At 43.7% G+C, this 12,445-nt stretch overlaps 1 pseudogene; it reads right to left on the reverse strand.

Moving 5' to 3' along the window:
- LOC142191071 (uncharacterized) overlaps positions 1–12,445 on the reverse strand; it is a 136,522-nt pseudogene that overhangs the window by 83,837 nt on the left and 40,240 nt on the right.

Raw genomic sequence — 12,445 nt, forward strand, 5'->3', positions numbered from 1 at the left:
AAAATAAAAAAAAAATAAAAAAAAACGCAACAGTGAAACAAACACTGGTGGACCTACTGGAGCAAAAAAGCAAAATGAAAGGCCGTTTAGACACCAAATATGAATTACATGAATACACTAAAAGGTTCCATCCAATACTGACACTATAGCTTAATCTTTCCAAGACTACTACCAATAACTCTACAATCTTACAGGCTTCCTCTCAGATTTACAACTGCAACAGATACAGTATCAAAGATTACATGTGAATTATCTGATGTGTAACAAGACTTGATTGTACTGTAAAATATTTCCCACATTCTGGTTACGAATATGGCTTCTCTCTTTTGTGAATTTTTTGATGTTCAACAAGATTTCTTTTCTGAGTAAAACATTTACCACATTCTGGACATGAATATGGCTTCTCTCCTTTGTGAATTTTTTGATGTTCAACAACATTTGATTTCTGAGTAAAACATTTCCCACATTCTGGGCATGGAAATGGCTTCTCCCCTGTGTGAGTTCTCTGATGTGCAACAAGAGGTGCTATAGAGATAAAACATTTCCCGCAATCTGGGCATGGAAATGGCTTCTCCCCTGTGTGAGTTCTCTGATGTGAAACAAGACTTGATTGTACTCTAAAACATTTCCCACAATCTGGGCATGGAAATGGCTTCTCCCCGGTGTGAATTCTCTGATGTGTAACAAGATGTGATTTAGAGATAAAACATTTCCCACATTCTGGGCATGAAAACTCCCCTGTGTGAGTTCTTTTATGTTCAACAAGTTTTGATTTCTGAGTAAAACATTTCCCACAGTCTGGGCATGTAAATGGCTTCTCTCCTGTGTGAATTCTCTGATGTGTAACAAGATTTGATTTACCCAAAAAACTTTTACCACATTCTTGGCATGAATATGGCTTCTCCCCTGTGTGAAACATCTGATGTTGAACAAGTTGTGATTTCCAAGTAAAACATTTCCCACATTCTAGGCAAGAAAACAACTTTTCCCCTGTATGAGTTCTCTGATGTGAAACAAGATGTGATTTAGCGATGAAACATTTCCCGCATTCTGGGCATGAATATGGCTTCTCTCCTTTGTGAATTTTTTGATGTTCAACAAGACTTGATTTCTGAGTAAAACGTTTCCCACATTCTGTGCATGAATATGGCCTCTCTCCTTTGTGAATTTTTTGATGATCCGCAAGACTTGATTTCTGCGTAAAACATTTCCCACATTCTGGGCATGAATAAGGCTTCTCTCCTGTGTGAATTTTCAGATGTTCAACAAGAATTGATTTCTGATTAAAACATTTCCCACATTCTGGGCATGAATAAGGCTTCTCCCCTGTGTGAACTCTCCGATGTTTATGAAGACTTGAAATCTGAGTAAAACATTTCCCACATTCTGAGCATGAATATGGCTTCTCCCCTGTGTGAATTCTTTGATGCACAACAAGATGAGATTTAGAGACAAAACATTTCCCACATTCTGGGCATGGATAGGGTTTCTCTCCTGTGTGAGTTCTCTGATCTACAACACCCCTTTTGTAGCTTTCATTTTGATTAACATATTTTGATGAATTAGAATAAAGACCTTTCATCTGAATGGCTGAGGATATATCTGGGGTAATGACATGTTCTTCATATGGATCTTGTGCGATACCATGATCTTCTGCTTTATAATCTTTAGATATCAGATGTCCCTCTGAGCTCCTGGTACAGTCATCTGAGAAGAAGAAAACTGATGTTACTATTATTGAATAACATAACCTTATAAGTATATTCCCCACTGAGCTGCCGCTGCCTGAGACGCTTCAGACCGTGTGAAGAAGTGAAGTCAGTGGCACAGGCAGCAAACGACGGCAGCGCGGCCTACTTCATTAGTATTCACTGTACTGAGACGGAGGTCAGTGATAGTGACTAGTAATGAAGCGGGGCAGGAGATGCCACCACTGCTCTAGGTCACTGTAGAGGTGAACACAATCCATGGCTGCTTAACTATGGCCACTTATGTGGAATAATACTGTAGGATGCCATAAATCTTACTGTATTACACCCCATACACACAATAGAATCCAAACCACATCTGCTGGATTTCCCAGCCTGAACTCACCGCGGATCTGCTGTCCCATACAGTATGTAGTAGGGTCTGTGGAGTCACAAGGAAGCAGGGACTCCTAGCGCCATAGATCACTAAGACACGGGGAGTCCTGGTGTGTGGACAGAGTTCAGGCTGGGAAATGTGACTGATGTACAGACCAGATCTTCTAGTCCGGATTCCATAGTGTGATTGGGGTCTAAGGTGAGGTTTACACAGTGACATTTGTAGAAGCTGCTTCAGGAATTCAGAAGAAGAATTTTTCCGCTTTACCAAATCATCCCCCGAATCTCCATCAGATTCCTTACTGGCCAGGCCGGATTTTCCACCTCCCATTTATTTCCATAGAGCTCTGAGGTGGAATCTGCCTGAAGATCGAGCTGGAGGATTATTTTTCCGCCACCTGAAATAATCTGCTATATAATTCTGGTAAATTCTTTCCCTTCACGAGGACTGAGAGCCGGGGAGGAAGAAATCTGCCTCGTTCACATCGATGTCAAGTCCATATTCCTGCTGTCCGTTCTATTCTATACTACATTTATTACCCCCGATAGCGGTATCACATTTATATTCAGGTATTATTAGTATTTTACCTGAATCGGGGAACAACAAATAGTCTAAACAATGTCTGAATAGAATCAGTGACCCTTCTGTGCTTTATATAGTGGTGACTCCTCACCTGGGCGGGTCCCTGTAGGAATGTCCTCCTCACACTCCTCATCACCACTCACATAGGGCTCGTCTTTTATCGTTATGGCCAAAACATTGTCCAGATCTTCATCCTGAAGCTGTGAAATAAATATTGTAAGTCAGCAATGAAAAAAAGAGACACAAGAACTTCACAGCCCGTCTACACATCATAGGGAATATCTCCATCTACCTGATCATCCTGTGGAAGAAGAGGACTGGGACATCTCTCCGGTGTTGTCCTCTTACTGGATCTACCTGTAGGAAACACAGACAGGGACTGAATTCATTCTGTACATACAAATAATGGAAGTCCATGTGTATATAGTCATGTCTATTACCTGCTGATGTGAGGGGCTGCTGGTCCTCCATCATCACCTCCTTGTACAGATCCTTGTGTCCTTCTAAATACTCCCACTCCTCCATGGAGAAATAGACAGCAACATCCTGACACCTTATAGGAACCTGACAACACAATGATACAGTCATCACCCCGACCCCTCCAGTTACTGTATAATGTCCCAGCATTCCCAGCAGTGTCACCTCTCCAGTCAGCAGCTCCAGCATCTTGTTGGTGAGTTCTAGGATCTTCTGTGCATTGATCTCCTCCTGTATCAGGGGGTGAGGTGGAGGCCCCGGGAATGGGCTCAGGGTTCCTCCATATCCATCATACACAGGAGCCTGACAGCGCCCACTAGAGGTCTTCTTCACTACTGTGTAATCCTGGTTATGGGGAGACACATTAATAAATCTCACTACATACATGTCCAGAGTCCATCACCTCTCCAGTCATATCATCTGTTATTACTAGAGATAAGAATGATGTCATGATGACATCATCAGAACCTCTCACCTCTCCAGTAAGCTGGTAGATGATCTCTAGGGTGAGATTTAATAGACTTTCCGCCATCTTGTTCCTGTCTCTTTCTATCCTTGATGGATCAATCCGGAATATTCTCTTATATAGAAGATACTGAGAGGATTCTATATTGTAGGAATCTGAATGGAGAGAAGATGAGACAATGTAATCACTACACAGAATCCCATGGAATAAATAGAGAGGTTGAGACACATTATTATCACCACCTCCTACTTCTGATGTTGACAGTATTACAAAAGCATGCCTTTACCTTGACAAAAATGTATCTACGTTAATGTATCAACAAAGTTCGGGCATTTATGTGAATCAGCCGAAATGGCGTTGCAAGATCCTAGCGTGTTTGAGCTTTGTGCTCTAATATCCACTGAGGAACTCGCTTTTGAGTAGGCTCGTCAAAATGGTTTACTTCTTTCCAAGCAACAGTTCCAGCAGCAGCAGCACCACCAACAATAACAACAGTGTTTTCTCGCCACCCCTTGTTGCACCGGAACAGTTAGCAGGCGATCCAAGCGTATGCGTCAGAAAGATTACGAAGGTTTCCATTGTAGCAAGTTGAAGAAGTGGACAGCAGCCAAAAATGTTATAATAGAGGGAGTAATTTGCGCCACCCCGCAGGGTGATCAATCGTGTTCGTTGTTTGCCACAATCGCAGCAGATGGCCATCACTCTGTTTCTTGATAAGGAAAATGTTTGTTTTTGTACCGTGTTAGCCAGTGGGTAGGAAATATAAAAAACAAAAAACTTGAAAGTCTTCTGTAGATGATACCTTTTTTAATGGCTAACTCATAATGATGACAGAATATAACGTTTCGAAGCTCTTTGGCTTCTTCTTCACATAAATCTAAAAACAATTTTTGAAGGATGCATATTTATGTACAACAGGACACATAGGGATAGGATTTCAGGAGGGAGGGGGAGGGAGAAGAGGCTTATTAGTATATACATGTAAACAAATACACAGTTCCCAGGTTCTTATCTTTATGACTGTCTTAGTTCAGTGATTTCTATAGCATGACATGAACCCATGTGAGACATTCATTCCATTCTCCAGAGTGTTAAATAAGGTCATGGCCTTATACTCATAAATCCGTCTCTGTTTCCTTGAATTAAAATTCCCTCTTAAAATCAAAATCTTCATGTCACTGGTGATATGATCTTCATTGCAGAAATATTTTGGCACAGGAAGGTCCATTCTTTGTTCTCTAATTGTATGGCGATGTGCGTTCATTCTCATTCTGAGCTTCTGACCGGTCTCTCCAACATACAGATTTTCAGTGGAACATTTGGTGCATATTATTAAATACACTACATTAGGTGTGTTACAGGTGAAAGTACCTGAGATTTTATATTCCCTGTTAGAGTTTGGTATCTCTATCTTGTCAGTGGTCAGTATGTGAGGGCAGGTTTTGCACCTTTTCTGGAGACCGAATCTGGTATTATATCCCTGTTTCTAATCTTTTATTCTTTTTATCTTACTGTAACATACCTTTCTTAACCATATAAGCTTGTATCCGCCAGCGTATATTTTTATGCATAGTGGGTGTATAGTATCGACCCCCTTGGGTTAATAAAGTTCTCACCTCTAGAAGGCTCTTCTCATATTATCCCATAAGACCCGATCCTCTCTCAGGTTGTGGGAGCAGACAGTAAAGGTAAGAAGGTGATCACGGTTTTTGCGCCAAAGTAATTTTGGCGAGGATGATCCTCGAGCTTCGAAACGTTATATTCTGTCATCATTATGAGTTAACCATTAAAAAAGGTATCATCTACTGAAGACTTTCAAGTGTTTTGTTTTTATATATTTCCTACCCACTGGCTAACACGGTACAAAAACAACATTTTCTTTATACCAAATGGAGGATACCAGAATCTACCGGATTTTTATGGACCTAAGACACTTCTGAAGAAACGGACACATCTGGACAGCGACATCTTTTTCCTATCTAAATGCAAAAAAGAGAAATTATTTCCTAAAGGACTCAGGCTCACAAACCCCATCTCATATACCTACAATACTCACTATGCACAAAACTTGTGTTATAGAACTTCAGAGAGACTAAGGATCCACCTTATACATCTCTTCTACAGCATCAAGAGTAAAGTCCAAATGGAGATTAAAATAGAATGGAACAATAACGAAGAAAGAAGACCTGCCAGTTTTTCATGGAAAAGTGAGGTAATGAACGCTGAAGCTGTGGTGAAACTGACAAAATTCATCCTCACCCACAATTACTTTTCTTTTGGTGACTGCTTCTATCTACAGCAGACCAGCACTGCAATGGGGAGTAAAATGGCGCCACAGTAATCTCTTCATGGCCAAGCTTGAGAGTGATTTTCTATCCACCTGCACCACCAGGCCTCGGGCCTACTACCGTTTCATTGACAATATCCTAATCATTTGGACTGGGTCTGAACAACAGCTGAAAACCTTCCATGAACAATTCAACGAGTTCCATCCCACCATCAACCTGACGTTCAATTACGTCTTCTCTGAAATAAACTTCCTGGACACAGTCATCAAGATACAGGACAACAAAATTGAGACATCGCTGTATCGGAAACCACTTGACCGTCCTACCTAAGATGGGATAGCTTTCATCCGAAACACATAAAGAACTCCATTGTCTAGAGCCAGGCCATCAGATATCATCGCATATGTTCAGACCCTGCAGATATGGACAAACACCTTGGAGGCCTCAAAAACACATTCTTGAGGCAGGGTTACCATCCAAGAACAATTGATAACCAAATCACCAGAGCCACTAGAGTACCAAGATCAGAATTATTAAAATACAATACCAAACAGGAGAACAATCGGGTGCCCCTGGTCGTCACATATAACCCCCACCTGGAGACGCTGAGAGGAATTATACGCAAATTACATCCACTACTACAAAAAGACAACCATCTAACATCCATATTTCCAGACCCCCCTCTCCTGTGTTACAGACAACCACCAAACCTCAGGAATATGGTTCTTAGCAGCTCACTGTCACCTCCAACTAACAAAGGAACATTCCCATGTGGACAGAAGAGGTGCAAAACCTGCCCGCACATACTAACGACTGACAGGATAAAGATACCGAACTCTAACAGGGAATATAAAATCCCAGGTACGTTCACCTGTAACACACCTAATGTAGTGTATTTAATAATGTGCACCAAGTGTTCCACTGAAAATCTGTATATTGGAGAGACCGGTCAGAAACTCAGAATGAGAATTAAACGCACATCACCATACAATTAGAAAACAAAGAATGGACCTTCCCGTGCCAAAACATTTCTGCAATGAAGATCATAATATCACCAGTGACATGAAGATTTTTATTTTAAGAGGGAATTTTAAATCAAGGAAACAGAGACAGATTTATGAGTATAAGGCCATGACCTTATTTAACACTATGGAGAATGGAATGAATGTCTCACGTGGGTTCATGTCATATCTGAAGAAGAAGCCGAGAGCTTCGAAACATTATATTCTGTCATCATTATGAGTTAGCCATTAAAAAAGGTATCACCTACTGAAGACTCAAGTTTTTTGCAACGTGCAACAAGTTACTAATGCAGAGGAGAAAGTGGCCAACGGGAATCTGTAGGTTTGTGGCTTACTGAAATGAGCAGAATCTTACATGATGGTATAGAGGACGTAGAGAATGGGCCCCGCTGTAGGGACATGAGAGGAATGAGTGTCCAGGAGAATGTTCCATCCAGAGATCTAACACTGATACAGGGGCTTGTAAAAGTATTCACACCCAGGGTCGGACTGGCCCACCGGGGAACCGGTGAATCCACCGCTGGGCCCCTGAGCCCTGACTGAAAGTTCCCACTTTGCCAATGCAGATGCATTGGTCGGGGCCCGATCGGGATGGCCAGGGGCCCCCAACCGGGCACCTGGCCAATGCATTTGCCTCCACACACAGGGGCCCCCCATTAGCTGATGCTGAAGCTGTACACAGTGTCCTCCCGATATTTAGGGAATGTACATACCGGAGGACACCATGTGCAGCTTCAGCTAATGGCTGCTTGTAATCCTCTCACTGACCTGCTGCCTGCTTTCCTATGATGTCTCGTCCCTGCTGCCGGAACTTCCTCCCTCCTCCTCACAGTGAAGTCTCTCACATCATAACGTGTGGGGAAGCCAGGAAGACGTTTGCTGTGATGGTTGACTGCTAGCAAATGTGAGTATACTCTTTTGTATGTATGTTTAATATGTATATATGTGTATATTTGTGTAAAGTATGTGTGTTGTATACTGCGTGAGTACTGTATGTTTGTATATAGGTATGTGTGAGTATTTACAGTATGCTATAATGTGTATATATGTGAGTATACATAGTATTCATACATATATATGGTATATGAATGTATAATAATCTATATGTTTGAGTATATATGGTATGTGTATATATGGTCTGGTTCACATCTTTAAACCAAACTACCGAACGCATTACCAAGCGATGAACAGTGAAAGCAAACGGACCGCATAGACTATAATGGGGTCCGTATGCTTTCCCTGTGGTCTCCACACGAGTCATGCGGACAGGAAAGTAGATGAAGTACTTTTCTGTCCACATGTTCCGTGCAGACATCGCATGGAAAGCACACGGACCCCATTATAGTCTATAGCTTTCACTGTGTATCTCCTGCCCAGTGTCAGGTCTATTGTAGGATCCAACAGGGCCACAAGGAGGACATTATAGTGTGTGGGGGCTACAGGGAGGACATTATAGCGTGTGGGGGCCAGAAGGAGGACAGTATACTACCTCTTGTGTCACCCCCTCTACCTCATAGATTGTAAGCTCTTTTGAGCAGGGCCCTCAGTCCCATTGTGTGAAATGACGTTCTTTGTTATGTATGTCTGTATCTGAACCCTATAAATTGTACAGCGCTGCGGAATATGTTGGCGCTATATAAATAAAATGTATTATTATTATTATAGCGTGTGGGGGCCAGAAGGAGGACATTATAGCGTGTGGGGGCCAGAAGGAGGACAATATAGCGTGTGGGGGCCACAAGGAGGACAATATAGCGTGTGGGGGCCACAAGGAGGACAATATAGCGTGTGGGGGCCACGAGGAGAACAATATAGCGTGTGGGGGCCACATGGAAGACATTATAGTGTGTGGGGGCCACTGAATGTATGAGAAGGGCTGAGATCGAGCACCTACCTCCTCGGGTACAGCAGCCGTCTGCTCACAGGACCTGTGATGATGTCATAGGTGTGGGAGGAGTCAACGAGTCACATGATCAGGTTATGCTGTTACTAGAAGATACTAAAGGACCTGTGATGATGTCACCTGTGTGGGAGGAGTCACAGAATCACATGACTAGATATTAGAGGTCTCTGCAGAGCCCTCTGTATGTGACATGTATGTAGTGGAGCCGTCTGTGTGCGACGTGTATGTAGCGGAGCCGTCTGTGTGTGACGTGTATGAAGCGGAGCTGTCTGTGTGTGATGTGTATGAAGCGGAGCTGTCTGTGTGTGACATGTATGTAGCGGAGCCATCTGTGTGTGATGTGTATGTAGCGGAGCCGTCTGTGTGTGATGTGTATGTAGTGGAGCCGTCTGTGTGCGACGTGTATGTAGCGGAGCCGTCTGTGTGTGACGTGTATGAAGCGGAGCTGTCTGTGTGTGATGTGTATGAAGCGGAGCTGTCTGTGTGTGACGTATATGTAGCGGAGCTGTCTGTGTGTGACGTGTATGTAGCAGAGCTGTCTGTGTGCGACGTGTACGTAGCGGAGCCGTCTGTGTGCGACGTGTATGTAGCGGAGCCTTCTGTGTGCGACATGTATGTAGCGGAGCTGTCTGCGTGTGACTTGTATGTAGCGGAGCCGTCTGTGTGTGACGTGTATGTAGCGGAGCCGTCTGCGTGCGATGTGTTTGTAGTGGAGCTGTTTGTTGGTGACGTTTATGTAGCGGAGCTGTCTGCGTGCGACGTGTATATAGCGGAGCCACTGGTGAACCTAGCCCCTCTGCTGCCTGAGGCGGTCGATCAAAAGATGCGGCGTGATTAGGTTTTTCTTTTGATCGTCCGCATCAGGTAGCGGGGGGAAGGTGCACGTCTATATATATATATTATGCCCCACAGTTGCCCACCCAACTCTATTATGCTCCATAGCCGCTGTGGGGCATAATAGTGGTTGCAGAGGAACACTGTTACTCTTTTTTAAAAGGACCCCCAACCCCCCCCCCCCCTTCGTTTTTATAACATACCAGGAAAACCCATATGTAAATGAGCCTGTCTGTGCACCCTGGGCGTTCCTCCAAGCCACCGTGCACCCCCCTGCATCATACCTTGAAACCGGCCCCTCTTTAGCTTGCGCGCCGAAAATTCCTCCTCCTCTCCCCCTGTGACCGCCTCCAGCGTCTCTCATCTCACTCCTGTACATTGAAATCTCGGGCATGCACAGTAACATTCCCTTCTGAGCGTTTGCACACAGTACCACATGCCGTAGGATTAGATACGCACCTCTTCACACAATACCAAATGGGAGGATTAGGTATGTGTGTCTGCACACAGTACCACACTTTGGAGGATTAGATACATGCCTCTGCACACAGTACCACAAGCCAGGGAATTAGATACGCGTCTCAGCACACAGTACCACACGGGGGAGGATTAGATACGCGCGTCTTCACACAGTACCAAATGCCGTAAGATTAGATACGCATGTCTACACACAGTTCCACACGCCGTAGGATTAGATACGCGCCTCTTCACACAATACCACACACAGGAGGATTAGATACTTGTGTCTGCACACAGTACCACACTTTGGAGGATTAGATACATGCCTCTGCACACAGTACCACAAGCCAGGGAATTAGATACGCTTCTCAGCACACAGTACCACACGGGTGAGGATTAGATACGTGTGTCTGCAAAAAGTACCACACGGAAGGATTAGATACGCACATCTTCACACAGTTCAACACGCTGGAGGATTAGGTACGCATGTCTTCACATAGTACCACTGCAAGAGGATTAGATATGCGCATCTACACTCAATACCACACGTGGGAGGATTAGATACGCAAGTCTGCACACAGTACCACATGCTGTAGGATTAGATCCGCGCGTCTACATACAGTTCCACGCGCTGTAAGATTAGATACGTGCCTCTTCACACAATACCACCCAGGGGAGGATTAGATACGTGCATCTGCACACAGTACCACACGCCAGATGATTGGATATGCACATCTGCACTCAGTTCCACACGCCAGAGGATTAGAAATGCACGTCTGCACACAGTACCACATGCCGTAATATTAGATACATGTGTCTGCACACAGTTTCATACGTCGGGGGATTGGATACCACAGTACCACATGCCGAAAGATTAGATTTGCACGTCTGCACACAGTTTCACTTACCGGAGGATTAGATACGTGCCTCTTCACACAATACCACACGGGGGAGAATTAGATATATGCATCTGCACACAGTACCACACGCCGGAGGATTAGATATGTGCATCTGCACACAGTACCACACCAACAAGGATTAGATACTTGTGTCTAAACACAGTACTACACGGAGAAGGATTAGATACAGCTTTACTCCAGGTATCCATAACAACTGATCACAGGTTTTTCACTGATATCCAAAATGAGATACACATAATCACATGACACTTATGGACATACACACAAACAACGTACAAAATACACCAGCGCAAAATTGGACAATTCTTATGGGGCCACTACACAAACTTAAAATGTAATATACCCGTGCGAAGCCGCGTCCTCCCTCTAGATTAAGATAAAATAATATACCTTTTTTATTGCTGATTTAACCAGCCATGCTCTTCAGCTCCTCAGCGTGGTGTTGTGAGTCATGTTCATACACAGTCCCCGAAGACAACAAAACATGTTGTGACATGTCCGTACAAAACCCCTAAGACAACTACGTACCATGCTTCTGTGCAAGCGTGTGGCGCAAATCATGTTGGACATGTAGGGGCATGTCCAACATGACCGAATGGCATGCCCGAACATGTCTTTTCAGCATAACTTACGGTACGGTCTGCGTACGGGCAAAACCACAAACACACAGCATTATTTAAAAAAATACTTTTATTCAAAATACCAAAAAAAACACAATACAAATTATTACAATGTTCACCACGCTTACTGTAATAGTGGAATAGTTCTCACTTTAGGTAATAAAGTCGCATGGGGCAGTCCCGAGGCTGTGGGTGATGAGGGAATAATGGGGGTTCTGGCCCGAGGTGGTTCTGAAGTTGAGGGATGAATCAATTTCATTTTTTAACGGTCCAGAATTTCTCTTCTGGTCGGATTACCTACCACACTGGAGGGGACATTTAATTCAGCCATCGAGCTGAAAAAAACGTCCCAACCGCGAGGCGTATTCCTTTTCACCAAGCTGTGACTCTGCGTGGCGTGTTTAATGAGATCCAACATATTAGATCCAGGGATCGGGTCACCTCTGTAAATAAATTCACCTTTTTCATTCCAGGCTGTGACATCAGATTTCTGATCCATTTTGCTCAGTATAATTTCGGCGCTCTTTTTAAAGCGCGGGCTGACACTGTCCACAATTTCACGGATTGAAGCCTTTTTATCAGGCAATGTACAAGACAATTGCTGGTGGTCGGGTAGAGTAGTCAGAATAAGGTTCAAACTAGATAACTCGGTCGTCTCCTGTTTTACAAGATCCAAGTACCTCGCTAGCACCTCTGTGTATTTCTTAATCTTCACATCGTCAGGGAGATCTCTATGCTGTAAAAAGTTGTTAAGCTCCTCCTCCGGAGTGTGTAGGGTATTTTGGCGCA

This window comes from Leptodactylus fuscus, chromosome 1 (genome assembly GCF_031893055.1).
Source record: "Leptodactylus fuscus isolate aLepFus1 chromosome 1, aLepFus1.hap2, whole genome shotgun sequence".
Lineage (NCBI taxonomy): Eukaryota > Metazoa > Chordata > Amphibia > Anura > Leptodactylidae > Leptodactylus > Leptodactylus fuscus.